Below are 14,991 nucleotides of genomic sequence, written 5' to 3'. Positions count from 1 at the left end.
AATAATTAAGTCCTTCAGATTGGGAAGAAAATATAGGAACCCATAAGCAGTCTCAGCTTTTGGTTACCCTATCTTTACCCCTTTCTCTCTGATGAACTTTTTCATTTAATACATCTCTGCCACTTTAATTTTTTAAAGATCTCCTCTACACAAAGCACCTTTTTATTTCCCTTCTAGTTACCATTAGATGTCTGTTTTTAAGTGATTAGTATCCTGTGAATGTTAAGGAGCTGTGCTTTCTACATGCTGGTTTACTGGAAACTGAAAACTAGAGTTATCAAGTAACTATCTGGCATTGCTCTCTCATTTTCTATTTTTCTATTTTTATATAATTTTTTTATATTTTTCTGGTCAATGTAGTGGAAATTGTTGGCACAAAATAAGTAAATACACTGGAGACTTTCTGTAATGTAATACAGATTTTATGCTGTGGAAGCATCGTGTTTTGTGACACTAAGTGCTCAGTACATATTAGTTGTTATTATAACTAATTTCCTATTATAAAGGGATGCACAATAATCTTATAGTTACGTAAAAAGAGGGATTTATTAACTTTTTTCACCTGAATTGCTCAGCTTGCAATTTATTATAGAGTTTAGTAAATAGCTTTGAGTTTTGCTTTCTTTGAAAGGTAGTGTCAGTCTTTTGTGGTGCCTACTTAAGTTACTTTGTTCTGCAGCAATTGCTTTTTAATGCTAAAATCAGAGATAACGTAAGCAAGAAGGAGAGCAGGCTAATTTAAAATTCTCCATTTGGTTTATATGAACAAGTAATTGATTATGCTTTGATCTTTCTGGTTTTACCTGTCCGTTGAAATCTAAGGTGGCTGGAAACAAAATTGTCCTCATTTCCTGGTAATGGATTAGAAAGGTTCTAATTTGGGGTGCCTTAAACAGATTCTGACACTTTGAGAATGGGTAACAGTGACCGTTTGATTTTTATTTAGAGGGAACAGTTTATCTCAACCCTACTAGCTGAAAGGAGATAATGTCAGCTGAAGTAAAATACCAGAATGGCTTCTTTTTATTACTGCTCAATTTTCCTGAGCATTTGGGGAGGTAAATATCTCTTCATCTATTAACTGTACTTTTTAAAAGTTGACTTTTCTCCTCAGGACAATTTTCAGGTGGAGGTAGAATTGGCTGGTGAAAGAGACCTTTACCTCACAGTTTCAGTTTTATTATAAATTGCCCATTAGTGCATTAGAAATGAAGTGAAGGAGTGAGTAGAATTATAACTATTCTTTTATTCTTTTTGTTCTAATCCTACCACTGAATTTTTCTTTTTTTTTTAATATATGAACTCGTATGAAAGATGTTGAAGAAATTGAATACATTATTGGTTAAGTTGTCAGGAATAGAATGAGCTTCAAATATTCATTTTTCTGATATCAAAACTGAACAAAGCCTCACACATATTTGGAGTTAAACTGTTTCACCTTGTACATTGAATATAATCTTGCACATCTAAAAAATAGCTGGTAATGTACTCATCTAAACGATGTCATCCTTTTTTGAAGCACATATTTTCTTGAGAGATTAGAGCTTAGAGAATAAAAATTAAGTGACTACTAAAACTTAATAGGAAGGCAGAGTCAGAATGAAAAAAATGGCTGAGGGCTGAAGTCTTTGTTTATGTCAGCTTATATAATCAACACCTTCTCTTTATCAAATTATTGAACACGTGAGTAATAACAATTTTATTTTATGATGAAATGTGATATCTTCTGGAGAGCTTGTATATAAATTCCACAGTCTTATGTTCCCAAAGGATGCTGGACCCTTGAAAGAAACACAGGATTATACACATTTTAGAGAGTGGCTAAGTAGCTGGAAAAATTTATAAAAGGAAGCTCACATCAGTGTATCTCTCCTAGAAATTAAACCATTTGGATTCTCGTTACTAAAAATTCTTTGGTAGGAGACCAAGTTTGAGTTATTGTTCAAAATTGGGCTACTGGCAGTGTTTCAAGGGTCAATTCTGTAATTAATCCTTATGTGACTATCTAATTTATTGCTAGTAGAAACAAATAGTCTGGTTCTTTGACACATAATTTAAGGCAGAACAGTCTGGGGCTTCCTTTTCTAATGTAATAGAACTAATGTTTTGTCTTTAGCACAGAGTTTATTGCCACTTCCTATGTAAGGCATGAATTTGTGATTTTTAACTGTGATTTTGTTATTTTAAAATTTCCACTACTTAGGTATTCTTTCTCTCTCTCTTCTCTTGCTCTCTCAGAATTAAGTCCCTTTCTAACGTTTTTATTTTTGTCCAAATTATAGATGTATTATATTGTTGGGAAAAAAAAGAAAGAAAGAACAGATTTGGGATGCTAAAAGATGATAATAATACTTGTGCTTTTTTTTTTTTAATGTGTTACCTACTGGTTCAAATATGTTCAGGTTTTCGAAAACTAGACCCAAGTTGAGTCAATTCTAGTATTACCAGCATTACCGTAGTTTGAATAGATGACCCAGATCATTCTTTTCTTTTTTATTTTACCTTTTTTGAGATGGAGTCCCACTCTGTCACCTGGAGTGCAGTGGAGTGATTTTAGCTCACTGCAACCTCCACCTCCTGGGTTCAAGAGATTCTCCTGCCTCAGACTCTCTAGTTGCTGGGATTACAGGCATGCATGGCCATCCCTGAATAATCTTTGTATTTTTAGTAGAAATGGGTTTTACCATGTTAGCCAGGCTGGTCTTGAGACCTAGAACATTCTTAAGCATTTTACATGTTTTCATATTAGCCTAATTTATCTTGATATTGAGTTCTTCCCTTCTTCTCACAGTGTAAAATATTTGCAAATAATTTATTGCTCAACATTATTTTTCAGCCTGTACTCTGCCAGTGGTATCACTACCATTTTAGGTGAAAGATTTGCTTAACACACCATCATTGTTGTTTTTAAAATTATTTTCATTGGTCATACCAAACAAGTGAATTCCTGTGTAGATTTCTACTACTTTAAACTCCTCCACATTTCAGCACTCTTTTTTAGAAATTTTTGTGATGTTGGAAATTTCCTATAATATGCACTGTCCAAGTATGACACCAAAATCCAGAGAATATGTGCTTTGCATCAGAGTTTTAGAAATAGCTTTGAAGACAATATAAAAAAATAAGTATTGCTGTTCCATTATCTTTTTGCATTCAGAAGTTTTGATTCTAACCACTCTCCCACACTACTAAGGTGTTAATGAAAATGAACACTATTGTTTTCAGGAATCTGTTAAATAATCAGATTGAGAATAGTTATTATCATTTTACATATTAACCCATAAAATATTAAACATATTCCTGTTGCTTTTTTCTGCTACCCGTTCTACTACCACCATTTTTTTTTAGGATGAAATATACACTGGCATACATGGTGTTTATGCATGTAATCTCCACAACAAATGTGGAATACTGAGTGAGCCTGTTATAGATAGAATAACAGCTTCTTTCCTGGCTCCTCTATACTATGGACAAATTCTTACTTTATCTGAATTTAGAAGTACTTGAAATTGCATTCAAATTCAACTTGTAGGGCATTGAATGAGTGACAGTTTTCTCTCATAGGTTTTCTGTATCTTATGAGAAATGTTACTATACAGTCCCTGTATGTACATAGGGAGAACTGATCTGCTTTCACTAAAGCCAGAGGATGCCAGAAGATCTAACTGTAAGATACTTTATTTCTGGTAAAATTGAAAGTTTTTTTGCTTTCCGGAGCTGCCTCTTATTCAGCCATCTTGGGATCCTCCGCCCTTGAAATCTTTTAAGCCTTTTGCCTTTCCCTTTCCTTTACAATTCTTATATATTTCTGTTAAGAGTAAAGCTTGCACTTAGTGGTATATTTTGGAATATGTTGGGATTCTCTGAGAACAATTTTTCTTTCTCCCTTAACTTTTGGATCTGATCTTGGAAAAACAAAATCAAAAGGTTTATCACAGGGGATTTGCGTGATTCAAATAGGATCAAAGTGCCTAGAAACAATAGCTTGGCTAATTGTTCATCGGAAGGACAATGCAGATTTTTAAATAAACATGGAAGTAACATGATTCCAATGAACTGTAGATGTTTCAGAATCAAGAACACAACAAAGACAACAAAAAACCAAAAACTCAAAGCATAGAAACTGATGGTGGTAAACCAAACCTGCTATCTGAATTCATTACAGAAGATAAAAAATAACCTTTTACTAATCTTTGCTGAGAACAGACTAAATGCTCTAAAACAATGTATTAACAGTTATTAAAAATATGTCTAATTTACATTAACATAATATGTAGTAGCAAATAATTTACATGCTCTTTTTTCTGTGATTCTGTTTTATGAGTAAGTCTATCAGCTTGCCAAAATTTCACACATGCCATTATTTCTTTTCAGGCTCATTATTTTCTGGTGTTATCAAACTAAGTCAGCTCTCAACTCTTACACAATTTGTACACACTCGAGTTTTATCTTTCACTGTAACTTTTCATATTACAAAGCAACCAGACACTTTACTTTGAAAACTTCTTTTATAAAAAAAATTCCACTTGACCAACAAAGAACATATTCCATAGCTTGGTTACATAGTTGAACTTTTCTGCCCCATTGCTTGTATAAAGTATGAAGCACCCGTATGAGTTATAACAGAGAGAGCTAAGAGGTTGATATTTGAGATATGTCTGTCATTTACAGTCATTTTCACAGATATGCAAAGCTCATAAATGCCATCACTCAGTCTCCTACGGTCGTACTCATTGATATTACACTTTCTTAATGTGGGAAAAGGTACTTATATTATAAAGACTCAAAGATATAGCCATGCTATAATTCTAATAGGTTAGTGATTAATTTGTCAATACCCTATTTTACTTAGAAATTCACCAGTTGACTAAAAATAATCCATTAAATTGACTCAATTATGTTTAACCTGACTAACCGCAGCACATAATTATTGTTGATATAAAAAAATTTTGGTTGAATTCATAGTTTTATGTCATTCTCAATGCTTTACGTTGTTAGAGAAATGCTAGCAATAAACTTTTATAAGTTTATAGGTTTAGATTAATTAGTCTCTATGAAGACATTAAACCAAATTTTATTTAAAAAATAATCATAATCTTGGATTATACTTAATATTGGTAAAATCAGGGAAAGATATGTAATGTTTTCAAACAAAAATTATCAAAATTGTCATAGTAATTTAAATATTTACCTCAATTACATAAACCTGGTTTATATCCTTCTACAAAAATGCTCTGAGTTGCATCTTCTATAAAGATTGTTATTTTTAAAATAAAGTATTAGGACATTTAAATTTTGAAAGTTCAGTTATTTATTTTTTATTTTTGGAATTCTGAGAACATTAAATGAATGTGGTTATTAATCTCCCTAAACAATCATAACAGAACTCATTATTAGAGATATTACTGTATAATTTATTAACACATTGTGGATATAGGAAAACATCTGAAATTACAGTGAGAGATGAAGTTCTTTCTAAATTAAATAAACACAGAAACACAGAGAGCTTTCAGCTTCTACAACCCCAGCCTTGGTTCAAGAATAAACAAACACAAACACTCACTGCTTCAAATGTGAATTTTTTTCCTCTTTTTTTCCATGGGTATGAAATATGTTCTTGCACACACAAATCAATACAAGAAACTAACAAAATACAATCTCTGCTGCCTCTCATCCACTGGATACTAGAGAATCGTAGTTAGAGATCACCAAACGGTCAGCAGTAGGATTCACTATCATTGCCATCACCAACTAGGAATAACTTATTTGCTATGTGCACACCAGAAGAAGAACCAAACAAGTAGGCCAGGAACCAGAAATAGCAACAAACACAGGATAAGAAAGAGAAATAGAGGACTCTTATGGAAGGTAAAGTTCTCATATTATTATGTTCTATTGTTTTGGATGGACTCATGCTACCAAAGAAACGTGTGTCTTTGCTTAAATATTTCTAGTAAGTAAGTCACTTCTGGGAGGCATAAGAGTGAAACCTCCAAAACTGTCAAAGAATAGTTATGAAAAAGTTTGAAACATCACACATGTACAAATATAGAATAAACATATATTAAAATTTTAACTCATTAACAAGGAAAATAGTGAGATGGAAAAACTGCTTTAAAGTAAAATCACAGGAACGTGACATTCTGACGTTAATACTGTCCAATAAGGTAATGGAACATTAACCTTTGAGGTTATCATTTCTCTTTGAGAGAAAATTACTATGTAACTTCACAGAGTCTAAAACTTTAATTAATAGTAAATAGCAAAGTCAAACACAAGTATATTCCCCTAGATAATTAAATAACCATTTTGTGAGCCTGTCATATAGTCCCCAGTATATATTAAAAGAACATGCCATCTACTTTTTATTTTTTGCCTCGTTTCCAAGTTTTGCATAATTTTTTGTAGCAGTGCTAACAGAAAAATGTTAGATGTCAACTTAAAAATATTCATGTTAAAATTAGTTTTTCAAAACCTACATAAATAATAAGTTTGACTACTGAGTAGATTATACTTGTCATTTAGTTCATCTCCCAGCAGGTTAAATGGCTTTACCAAGAATCTATAGCTAGTTATAGGGAGAAGAGCAGAAAGATAAATGAGGTGAGATGAGCCTGGAAAATACCCAGTTCTATGTTCTCTCTTTTTTCTGTACTTTCATTGCTCTTTAGTCTATTTCTTCTGATCTCTTAGGACACAAAATGTATGTGTGTATGTACAGAGCATTCCTGGAACTTAGACCTAAGGATAATTGTCTTGAAACTGCTGACAGGATGAAAACCTCATATAATTAACACTGCCAATCACAATCAGGACATATATTAATGCTGTTTTTGTAAGGCGTTTCCATCTCGTCTGTTGATGAATTTGTAAAACAATTATGATTACATTGACAGTGAAGAGGTATGTATGTGAATGAGTGCCTAGAATCTAGTTGTGTATTTCCCTCTTTGCTGAGTTGAATATTTTAGATGGAATTAAATGGGAACTAGAAATGTCGTGAGTTACTGCCAAAATGTAGTTAACGAATTTTACAAAAAGCATTTCTTTAGAAGCGTATTTTAGATTGTTTTGTTTAGTAATTTATATTTTAGAATTTTGGAAAAACATTATGTTCGATATGATTGAGCTTTCTTTTCTTTTGAACTGTCGTAGAACTTTACTCTGTAATCTTATGTTTTCAGTAAATATAGACTTAAACAAGAACTTTTTATTTATTTTGCTTAGTTTTTATTTCTTTTCATATTGTTATCAATGTTGTCTGCACCATGTGGGACAAAACCTTTTGAATTTGAGGTTACAGTACAGAAAATATTTTTATGTATCCTGAAATTTTTGGCCAAATAATTTAGCAGTTTTTTTGTTGGCACCACATCTATTGTGTATTAAATACATGGGAAATAAAACAAAATATACATAATTTAAAACTCCAGCTCTTAATTTTTTAATCCAATGATCATCTATTGAAATGGACTTAGAGCCACTAAATCAATTATGTTGAAAGAGAATCTTTTTATTAGGTTTTTATTTATTCCAACCCCTTAACTGGGACACGATTTCTAAAGGAAACATATTTCAAATTGACATAGTGGATTTCAAAATTAATTAAAAATTTAAGTTTAAAGGATTACTACATTGAGCACTTATGCTGGTAAATCCTTCCGGATAATTTTGTTAAGAAGTTATGCTCATCTGAAGGATGTGTTTCTATTTAGTTTTGCACAATGTATGCCTTTATAACAAAAATGCCATTTTTTAAATGACGCATTTGCTTTTTCATTTTTTTTCTCTTGTCCAATTTACTGTCCATGAAAATACTACTTAGAGTTAATAAGAACAATAAAAATAGCAGACAAAACAGTTCTAAAATATTACCTTTAAAAATAATGCTGCTGCCTCGCTTCAGCCACCTCTCCTGCCCCTCCCTCATCCCCACTGCTGTCCATATGAATAGGAGGGAGGTGTAATCCCCGGCTCCCACCCCTCAGGTTTGTGTTACTTGGTTTTTAAGCGACTGGTTGGGATAGAACCCTAAAGAAATAAAATTTCCAGTGGAAACCGGAAAAAAAAAATAATAATAATACATTAAAGAAATTTTAATGGAATTTTCATCACAGGACTTTGCTGGACATGTGTAACTACTGCACATGTGTTAAAGTGGTCCTTTAGGAAAATGCATTGGAAAGTGTTTCATAATAGCACGTAAGATGGATAACCTTGACCAACATACGTTACATGTGACTGTTTATGAACATTTGATTTGCTGATGTGGCATGAGAAGAAGTTTAAATTCCTGACAGTTTAGTTTGATGTTGGCAAAAAGCACTGCAGAGAAAATAACACCTTTACTCTTCTAACCTCTTTTTTTAAGATGATCGAAGCTATGCCTTCAGAGTTTCTTTAACTCTAATAAATATATCCATTGTTCCTAATAATTTTCTCCATTTATGCTAACATCTATAAGGGTTGATCCAGGTTTTGTGTAGCTGAAAGCTTGTCAAATTTGGAAGCTCCACCCTAGGAAAAATAATTCATAATTTTGGATATACCATTTGGCCAAAAATTAAAATTTGTATAGAATGAGAAAATAAGTCACAGTAAATTATGGAATTTAAAACTTTAACAAATACCATCATGAAAATCCAGAAAAATAGCATAATATATGTGTTTATTATCTTTCTGATATCTCTATAATCTTTCTCTCACATTTTTATTGTTTTGTTCTTTGATCACCTAATCATATGTCGAGACTTTTGTAATAGTTTCTAGAAGGAGAATAGTTTCTGTTTTAGCCTGCAATAACAAAAATGTATTTTTTATTTTTGATATTACAGGATAGTTTCCTTTAGCTTTACAACTCATTATTGGTGTATGATTTAAATTTATAGTATTGCCATTCAATATGGAAGCACTTCCCATCAGATTTCTTTCATATATAACTATAAGGTTTGATATATTTTCTGTAGGCTAACTTACGGATCTGTGCATTTTAAACCCTGTTGCTTTTCTATTACCAAGAATTGTGTAGTGCTGGGCACTGTTGGAAAGTTTCTTCTTGGGATATGACCTCTGGCCATTCATTTTCCTGTCCTCACACCTGGTGGATATTTGGAAGCCTTTCCTACACCAGAGTGGCTTGCTGAATGATTCTTTTGGATCCAGTTTTAGTGTGGGTTCTTAAAAGGTTTACTATGCAGTTAGGCAATAATCAAAATTAACACAAATGCATTTATCAAACAAACCCTGTTAACCAGGAGTAAAAGTGTCAAACAGTACAACAATCAAGGCCATTCTTTGTCAAGATCAAGAGCACAGAGTCTAGAGTCAAACTGACAAAGGTTTGAGATTGATGAAAGATTTTCAGGTGACTTTTTGGTTCTCCTACGTAGTCTGGAAATCAGCATTTGGATCTTTAAACTTTAACATGGGTAGGATACCAACCATGCTTTAACGTTATTCTCTTTCCATGCAGAAAGACATAATTTTTAATATATCATAACATTAATTCATACCATTAATCTGACTTTTTTTCCCTCTGCATATTAAATCATAGAAGCTTCTTTTCACAACAACTTTTGTTGTTGTAATGTTATCCTAATGTTGCTAATCCACAGAACTCTTATGACATCCTTTGGCATCGTCCCTCTCTTTCATTTTAATAATAACTGTTGTATAGAATTTCCATAAGGAAAGTTCTCAACTACCATGATCTTCTTATAATAATCATACTTTCTTCACAGAGTCATAGGAGACATGTCTAGTTAAAGTACCTTACTGAGAAGGTGTGTATTTATGCAAAGTTTTTGAGGGGCTTTTTAAAAGTGAAGCTTTCGCATGATTTGTATAAGAAAGTAATTAGGATATCTATCTAAATGATAATAACTCAATGAGTACAGATTGGCAATTCCACTTTGAAGATTATGGAAAGATACAGATTTTATGTTTTAAAACAATTTTTTAGGAATATCAAAGCAGAAATGTTCTAGATTTGGATGAACAATGATATATTTTGTTTAAAAAGCACGAAATTGCCCCAGATTACTTCTTCCATTAGCAATGTATATATCAAAAATGGTGGAAAATTATTTTTTTACCACTTATCTCTCCTTGCAAAAATAAGGATGCATTAGGACTTTCCTCCCTGTCCTTTACTTTTGTAGTTCTACTAACTGTTCACACAATTATTAAATATGTATAAGATTATATTATTATGTTTTTATTTAGTTGTTCAGTGACGTGGTGTTACGTAAAAAGAACACTCGTGTGGGATCAAGCTTAACTGTGTTTCAGTCTGAGCCTCAGTGACCTTATTCATACTCTTTAACGTCTGTGAACTTCTGCTCCCTACACTCCAAATGGGACTAAGTATACTACCTTGCCTACTTTTAAGTTTGCCATGAGGATCAAATGACAAAATGCATGTGAAAATGACAAGCCAATGTGTCATTCTTGCAATTACCATCATTGGTTAGAAAGATACTGAGCAACAGTTAAACTTTTAAATCCTGTTTTACTTGTGTTTATTATTGATAGAGTTCTTTCTTCATAGGTTATAGCAGAGTTCTCAACAGCAGCGTTATTGATATTTTGGGCAAGATAATTCTTGGCTGTGAGGTTATCCTCTATGTTGTAGGATGTTTAGCATTATCTCTGGCCTCTAGTCAATAGAAGCCAATAGCACCCCCCCACAATATCCCTTGGCGGAGGCAGAATCACCATTGATTAAGAACTAGATTACCATACTGTCGAAAGTCTGAATCAGTTGATTCTAAACAGGCAAAAACAACAACAACAACAACAACAACAAAAAGCTTTGGTTAAAGCAGGAAGCCATTTAAAAAGTGAATACACTAAGCATTTTACTGTAGTTGCATCATACAGAATATGTGAAAGTTCTTTTCCTGAAGTGGAAACCTTTTCTTTGAGTCAAGTCTTCTGACTGGAGTCTCACCTTCTTTTTTCCTAAAACAGTACTTTAATGTGTCTTTTTACACTTCATATTTCAGATTTTAACAGTTGAATGAAAACAAAAAGGCAAGTATGAAGTAATCTCATGGTAGAAGTCATTCAGATTTTATAATGTTTCTCAATTTGTTGTATGTATCATCCATATATCGACTAATATTAATGTTGTGGCAACTCGTGCTTTTTGAGTGTTTCCAGAAATTTCAACATGATTTTCATTAAAAATGCCAATTTTTTTCACTCACATTTTGTGACATCAGGTTAAAAAGTTACTGACTTAAATTTCTTAGAAATATTGACTAGAAGAAAATATAACAATATAAAATTTAGAGACGAGTATGAAATATATTTAAAACTCATTAATGAATACTTTAGATTCACTTGCTTATTTGTACAAAGGAAGCTCGGGTAATTTCAGTACCTATGGAAAGATCTATACATTCTGTAATTAGATATTTTTTAATGCCTGCTGTGATAATTTTCTTAAAAATCTGTCTTAATGTAACATTGTTAACACATGGGTAATAACAAGTACTTATTGACTTTGTCTTCCTTTCCCCCCATTTTATACACAATTCGGTTAATGACTATAGATTCAGGCAACAGTGGTATATGTGGTAGCTCATGCTGTGCACTAGTATGCTCAGTTTAATGATAGATTTTTTAAAAAGGATAATTGCAAAGTTTATTTGTCCTGCACAACATCACTGGGAATACTTTGCAAAGTTTTCAGGGAAGCAGAGAAAACCAAACTAAAGATAACGGCCTCAGACCCCAGATAGATTTTTACTGTCATGGATTTGTTAACAAAGTCAAAATAATGAGTAACTGACAAGGACTCTTTAAGGTCTACCCAGCTAAAATGAACAGTCAGTATTTTACATGATATTTCACATGATAACTCATCTATCATATTTTACATGATAACTTAAGACCCTGTGGGTGCAGGTATGCATATTCTCTTTTATTACTTTAATAAATATTATAAAGCCACAACATGTTTTAATTTTAGCTCATTACTAAACTGAGTATTAGGAGAGCATTTAGAATATAACTTCTTACAACTACAGAATATTTTTAAATGTATTATCAGTATGAAATACTTAGTCATCTATTTAAAAATATAAGTTTATTAATGGATTTACTCTGTCCCAGTTTAGGTCAGTTACCTTAAAAATATGTTCATTTGTCTGTTTTTATTAATGCTACATGCCAAACTAATGACATGTAAAGTCATAGGGAAAAGAGATTTAGCATTTGATTTAATTTATGTTTCATTGCAAAATGCACAGATTCGAGTAATCTCAGTTTCATAAATTCTTTCCACATTAAATACTGAACTAATTCTAACTTTTTAACTATACTTGTTAACGTTACTGCATTAAGTTTTTGAATCTGTTTGGATGACTCCCAAAGAGAAGTTTAGTCTTTGAGAAAACCAGATCTCCTTTGCTTCCATGAAGATCTTAGTAATATTTAGGCAATAGAGAGTAATGAAAAGAGTTTGGACAGTGAATATGTCTTTGTCTTCTAGCTATCATTCTCCCCAATGTATTCTGTGTGCCTGAGAAACTTCATTTCTCATGAGTCCTCAACAAATTTTTCTTATACAGCATATGCCATCTTAATTATCTTAAGCATGTATGTGATCACCGCCAGAGGTTCCTTTCTAATCTTAGGCTGCAATGGTCTTTGTCATACAGGAAAAATGTTTTTAAAAACCATCAAAATGTATCCATTTTCCTACATTGGAATCGATATATGGCACTATAGAGATCTTGTGATGGTAGAAGTCATGCATTCGAACATGAGAATATTAATGACAGCTTGTAACCACAGTCATTCCTTATCGTATCCTAAGAAGTAAGTTTAGTTATTAAACTGTTTTTGTCTGTTTGTTTGTTTTGCTATGTCTTGAGTTTATTTGAAGGGTTGAAGTATTTGGAATTGTGTCACGGCATAGTTCACTGCAAAATTAAATTAATTTATGTGAATGAGAAATGGCATCAGTATGGTAAATTCATTTCATTGTTCAAAATACCTTTTGTGTGTAAGATTTAGTTCTATTAATAATTCAAGAAAATTTAAAAAATAATTCATTATACATAAAAAAAAAAACTACTAAAAATGCAAACATCTTGAGATAGACCATGGGGTAAGAAAGAAAGGAGAATGTGTGTTCTATACTTAATTATATGCTCTTATCTAATAAAATAAATATATGCTTTTAGCTAATAAAAGAGGTATAGTGATATTATTCCCATTTTTCAGTTAACGAAATGGAGACATAGAGTAATTATGAAACATGACACAGCTGACAAGTGACAGAGCCATGATTCAACTCAGTGTAGCTCAGATATCCCCTCATTACTGTGTTACACTGACTCTCAACTAAAACTAGTTCAGGGAATAGGCTTATAGGGTGTTTAAAATAGTCAGTTTTTGAACATAGGGCCATGTCTTTGTTATTCTTTCTGTCCAAAGTGAATATTGTTCTTAGAAATCAAAGAAGAGAATATCTTAGAGAAGGGAGTAGATTCTCTCAGTCATTGGGAGAATAGACTCAAATATGCCCTGCAATAGGTGTTTTTAGATAAAATGTCTCAGGTTGTGTATCACACTTGACCTACTATGATGCAATGACATTCTTTAACTTAGACATCGTGTGAATACTCCTTGTGTTCACTAAGAGGACGTATAGGCTTTTGTTACCTAGGTCATAACAGAGAAGCCTTTGTGTACCCTAATCTGACTCTGTAGCTACAATTACATATCATTTTTATTTCTTTCACCCAGCTCTTTATACATACAAACAACTTAAATATATATATATATATATATATATATATATATATTTAAGATATATTATATATATTATATATATATCTTATTATTATATATATTATATATATATTATATATATATATATATATCTCACAGGACACTGTCATCAGAAGTCACCAATAATACAGGAGTGTGCCATTGAGAGGATTAGGAGACTCCAATTTCTGATTTGAAAGGTGAACTATAAGAAAACCAGAAATGGTTTTCTTGCCCAAGAGTTCACAAACCTTTTCTATAGTAAATGCTTTAGTTTTTGAGTCACATGGTATCTCTGAACTCAACTGCGACATTGTAGCATGAATGTAGCCAAACATAACAAGTAAATGAATGGGTGTTACTGGTATTCAATAAAACTTTGCTTACAATATAGACATTGGCTGTATATGATCTAGCAACCATAATTTACCAACCTTTGCTCTGTTAAGTAAAAGCCTTTAGAATGGATAGAAATAAGATGGACATAGCTCACACAACAAAGCACTTCTTGTCTATTTATTTTCTTCACAAGAAGTCTAAGGTATGAGCACCTAATTGCAAAGTACACCAAGTTCACAAAGGAGATCATAATGTAAATAATGGAAGAACAAAATATGGTACTTAAAAATGGTTACCAAAAATAGAAGTTTGTGGGAATATGGTGCAACAAGAAAACACCAATCATTCTCCCTTATGCTGCAGTTTGGGATTTTGTTGACATTGGCATTTCATCTTTATTACATGGATTTAAGACAACTGAATTCATGTTAGTTACATGATATTTACAAAAGTTTAATTTAATTTCTGTTCAAATACTTAATATTATGTGTTCCTGCCTACATTTCAAATATTCCCAAAATTATGGAAGTAAGATAACAGGCAAACTGAAACAATCTTTTTTGAAAATATTTTTGTAGCAGGTTTCTGTACGAAAGTGTGAGTACAAGTGCTTACATTTTATGTTGTTAGATTCACCACTAGATTATGACTATCTTAAGAACAGGTCCCATGCCTTATTCATTTTTTTTTTGTCATTGTCATTCCCCATAATAATACTTGGGACAAAATAGTTAAAGGTTTTTGGAGATGAAATAGTAAGTACAGTTCTCCAGTATATGGATATGTTTTTTCTGCAATAGTAAACTGATCCCATTAAGACATACATTTAAGACATATTTTTGTAGGCAAGTATACAGTAGTCTTACT

General features: G+C 32.0%; 1 protein-coding gene across 8 annotated transcripts in view; it reads left to right on the top strand.

Moving 5' to 3' along the window:
- TRPS1 (transcriptional repressor GATA binding 1) overlaps positions 1-14,991 on the top strand; it is a 253,230-nt gene that overhangs the window by 139,668 nt on the left and 98,571 nt on the right. The gene's annotated exons all lie outside the window — the stretch shown is intronic.

This window comes from Cebus imitator, unplaced genomic scaffold, assembly GCF_001604975.1.
Source record: "Cebus imitator isolate Cc_AM_T3 unplaced genomic scaffold, Cebus_imitator-1.0 Scaffold68, whole genome shotgun sequence".
Taxonomy (NCBI): Eukaryota; Metazoa; Chordata; class Mammalia; order Primates; family Cebidae; genus Cebus; species Cebus imitator.
This window is presented reverse-complemented; position numbering and strand designations above follow the sequence as displayed.